Genomic DNA, 4,900 nt, shown 5'->3' on the forward strand with positions numbered 1-4,900 from the left:
AGCGATGATTTTGAACTGATTTTGTGGAGTAGTATTCTATTTGCAGTTCATCTACTGCAAAGGATGTGTGACCATTACCTCTTAATAAGATGCAAATTGTATTTTCAAAATGTAACCAATTTTGTATGAAAGAAACTTTTTTAAAACGATGAATAGGCTAATTGGCAATAGTAGACCTGCACTATAAGTTTTTTTTTTTTTATTACAATTTATCTGATTGCACTTTGTAGATGCAGTAACTTATATTTGCTGTTCTATTTGCAGTGCATTGAGCACAACTGCTTTAGTGGAACATACACATTATGTGAATAGAATACTGTTTCTGTATTCTCAATAAAAGGCAAATTATTTACCATTTTTGTTGATTTATTTGAAACTTAATAGATATCATGTAAAAATATCTAATATTGAATCGAATCGGATCGAATCGCATCGTATCACAGGGAATTCTGAAGTATCGAAAATAATCGAATCGTTGGCTTAAGAAATCGGTATCGTATCGAATCGTCTTGAAGGCTCCGATTTACACCCCTACATTGCAGTAGTTGAGATCGGCATTTTTCTCTCAGCTGGATTAACCGACGTAATGGGCGTATTTTTTTCCAATTTGACCTCAGAAAGGTAAAGTTGCTCTTTATTTTTCCATATTTTTGGTCATTATTGTTATATTTACAGTTTTCACTCGAGACGTTATACGTGTTTAACTTTCAGAGAGTGGGAGACTGAGAGAGTCGACCGTGAGAGGGAGCGGTGGTACCGGGCGGACATCCACATTAACCGGTAAGTGTTCGCATATTATTGCAAAAAGCATTACATTTTGATATATTTTTAAGTCATTATTTCGGTAAAGAACTGACATGGCTGTATACATTTAATCTGGAAGTGCGTCTGTGTGTGTGTTTGTGGATTAGCTGTTTGAAGCCACATGTGTTTTTCTCTTGCTAGATACTGCGCGATGGATATTGCTTTAATACTGACGAAATGCAGAAACAGGTAAGGCGTTAAAACCGCACGACATTTTTCATAGGACTTTGTGTTTTTTTTACTTGAGCTGTGCGTAATATCAGTTAAAATGGCTTCGCGCCTCAAACTAAACACCATCCGTTCTCAGAACTGCGTCACTCAGGACTAAAGGGCTGAAGGCGAAACGGCCTCAGACTAAAAGACATCATGGTCTCGTAAGCCTCCGTCTATATTTGTTATTTAATGGTTACATGTTAGTAACATATCCGCTGTCACAATGCATCGTTTGTCTTTTGGATATTATAATACATTACATTACAGGGCTTGCAAAATCGCTAGCCCAGTGTCCTGGGGCTATTGTGTTTTCCAGTTGGGCTGGCAAATGTTTCACCAGCTATTTTAAAATAGAGGGCTCCTATAGGTACTTTAAAACTCCTCAATTCAGTTCACATTTAAGACCGTACAAAGTTTTTAATACGTTAAACAGTATAAGAAAAGTCCTAATTATAATTTTATAAGGTCTTTTACTGTTAGGGACAAACAGACAAGAATCGCGATAGGGCTGGATTAAACTTCAAAAGGCAATGATATGTGCGTGTCTTTATATGAATGTATCTGAAGGGGAACCGACTGTCCTCAGAATCGTGTCGATGGCTTTTTAATTTAGTCTTAAACTAAACCTTAAAGTAAACATATAATGCCTGATAAAACGGCTTAAATGAGTTCGGAGCTGCTTTGTATACAGCCGTTACTAGGGAAACCGTAATATTTCAGCGCTCCTAAAGCGCCCCCTAGTGACATAGAATGCATATTTATTTCCAATAAATTTTTTCAGCTGTTTATGGTCAAATTATTAGTTATTGACCCATGTTTTTTATGCAGAAAACACAGAGTTGTAAATGTGAAAAGTTCCCTTCTAAATATCTAAACAATTAAGACAGTTACATTTATATATACTTGATTTATCTTTTTTAATGGTATAAAGGCTGAAATACCGTTGTATACAATTTTTTTTTTTTGGTGAAAACCTTTATCTGAACTGTATGTAATTTTATGGCTTAATATGTTACCGTACATTGTCCAACCCACTCATACTGTGTTTATTTTACTTGTGCAGCTCTTAAAAATTATCATAAATTGCCAATAAATTGATATTTAAATAATTCAGTAGATACCCTGTAAATAGTGAAATAGAATTCCTTCCTTGATGTTTGTTGATAATGATATTTGTGTATTGAAAATATTTTGATGATATGTAGACCCCTATCTGATTTTCTATATTTTAAAATAAAATTAAGCTGTCATTTTTGCTTATAAACTTCCACATTAATAACATTTTTATTTTTTTTTACTGCAGGGAAGAAGACTCCAGCCCAGGACAATGATGCCAGCTCATGTCCATCTCAGGAAAGAAAAAAGGATTCATGCTGAACATCACATGCAGAAACCAGAATTATTGCATCCCATTTTTGGTCATCTGTTGGCACTTGTTACATATAGAGCTGTTTTACTTAAAATGCTTTGAAGAAATAATACCAAAAGATAAGCTTAATTGATGTCTGTGATATATGAAGACTGATATATATATATAGTGGTGGCCAAAATTATTAGAACACTAGTGTTTTTTACCAGCTTAACATGGGTTTAAGTCAGTTATTTGTATCTTTTGCTGTAGTGTAAGTAGGAAATATCAGTTTACATAAATATAAATAAATATCCAAACATAAATTTATGCCCTTAATTGTGATAATCCAGTGGAATTTCTGTGAGATTTCAGCTGGTGAAAATACCAGTGTGCTAATAATTTTGGCCACCACTGTATAAATGTTAATTGTTTGTTAATTGTTTATTTTCACTGATATAAAAAAATATATTGAAAACACTTTGCTAAGTTAACTTCTTAACTAAAAATTAAATAAATTGATATTGCTGTTATTTTATGATGCTGTTAATACTTTCTCTGACAAGCGGCAGTAATGAAAACTATTTTCTGGTTTGTCATGTAATGTTTGATGTATTCCCTGTACTGGAGCTAAAGATTTTATAGTTAGAATCTATACATTTTTAGGTTTATGCAAAATAAAAAAATGTTTACACACTGAAAAATACAAAATTGAAATGTATTGTATGCTATGCTATTTTATGTATTTTCACAATTTGAAGTCAATAAATGGTATTTTTGTGACAAAAACCGTGTCTTCTTTTTAGACTACACACAATTAAAGCAGTAATGTTCATTATAGTACAGTATACTAATTACTTTTTGTTAAAAATTAATTTATTCATGATTAATTCATTCAAAAAGAGCATTCTATTAATCTGAATGCAATTATGGTACTGTGATATTCCCTGTATAAAAATTACAGTAGTACAGTAAGTTACTGTGATGAAACTTACAGTCAGCATACTGTGGAATATATTACAGCAACTTACTTGCCAATTGCTGCCAGTAAGTTGCTGTAAATTTCACAGTAATCTTGTTACAGTGTATATCATCAGATGAGCTGGCCCGATGCTTCAATCAGCGTTGTGTTTCTGTTGGGGCTGGACAAGGATACAATCCGTTGCGATATACCCGTTCTTGATCTTCCGTTTGTAGAATTTGTCAACGTCATTCTTCATTTGAACGGCTCTAACTTTAAGCTCACTGAAATGGAGAATGACAGTCCTGATCCTTGTCCAGTCCTCTCGGATGCACGTCGCATCGCGTCAGCTCATCCTAAACCGGGATTCCCCACATGCCTCGTCAACTGCTCAGACCACCTGCCAAGTTAAGATGCTCAGGGTAATCAAATAGTGGAGTCTGAAGGAACCAAAGGTATTTCATTACAAAATTTTTTTAATGCAGCATACGTTATAGTAATTAATACTTTTTTTTTATGGTTTCATTTATTTATTTGACACTTGAATGTTTAGTCATATGTTACCTACAGGTTCATTATACTGGAAGCAAAATGCTCGCAAAATACTTGCTGTTTCAGAGGAGGAATTTCTAAGATTTCAACAAAATAGCAAACGAAAGAGACCTAGGTACATTCAGGTTTTTTTTCTTCCCTACTGATTTTTAGAAATGGTTAAGTACTCAACACACATCTCAACTTATGATGGAGACTGAAGTTGACAAGAACATTAACTGCAATGTCAGTTGTCATCTACTCACCCTCATGTTCCAGTATCAGTGCTTTGCATAAAAGTGTATTCTTCAGATATTATAGCAGTTGTTTTATACTTGCCAAATTGATTACCATAAGAATCATGGAAAAATAATAGTTCAGTTGCTGCTTCTGTGGTATAAAGCAGCTGTTTTCATTTTTTTATTTTTTCGAATTTGTTATATTGTATAAGAGTGGGGAAAAACTGGAACGTTTAACCAGACGAAATGAGTAAGACTAACTTTATTGAATCTCTTATTTCACAGGACCCTTCCAGGAGCCAATGTTTGCAGTCTGTTGCCGGAGCATTGTGGGATGCAAAGTATGTGTGCTGCAATGGCATGAAACTTCTAGCCAGTGTCTTAAATGTAGACAAGAGTACACCAATGTCTATGAAGTCACAGGCCTTTCTGATGCATTTTCTGTTCTGAAAGACATAGTTTCTGTTGACTAAACTCTAAACAAATTTGTTTATGTAATTTCTCTACCTTTTCTGTTATTTATGGGTCATGTTGTGTATCTTTTTGTTGTTTCAATGAGATCCAGCAGAGCTAGTTTAAAGTATGAGAAGTCACCGTTCACAGTATTGTTGTAGCATATTTCCATATCTGGGTGCAGTTCTGCAAAGTGGTGTTCCACACGTTCTCTTTGTCTCCCTGAAGAAAAGGGATCACTTCCAAACACTAAATGTCTGGTCAGTGACTAGCCTAGTTCTGCTTCATAAAGGTCAGCTGCTTCATTGGCATGTGGCAACAGTTCCTCTGAGATTATCTTTAGACATCCAC

The 4,900-nt window shown here is 34.4% G+C and overlaps 1 long non-coding RNA gene across 1 annotated transcript; it reads left to right on the top strand.

The window, feature by feature from the left end:
* The first annotated feature begins 669 nt into the window (after window positions 1-669).
* LOC141325669 (uncharacterized) lies at window positions 670-2,489 on the top strand. The gene is made up of 3 exons (XR_012353804.1): window positions 670-780; window positions 946-993; window positions 2,321-2,489. It is a non-coding gene; the product is annotated as an uncharacterized lncRNA (long non-coding RNA).
* The last annotated feature ends 2,411 nt before the right edge of the window (window positions 2,490-4,900 follow it).

This window comes from Garra rufa, chromosome 2 (assembly GCF_049309525.1).
Source record: "Garra rufa chromosome 2, GarRuf1.0, whole genome shotgun sequence".
Classification (NCBI taxonomy): Eukaryota; Metazoa; Chordata; class Actinopteri; order Cypriniformes; family Cyprinidae; genus Garra; species Garra rufa.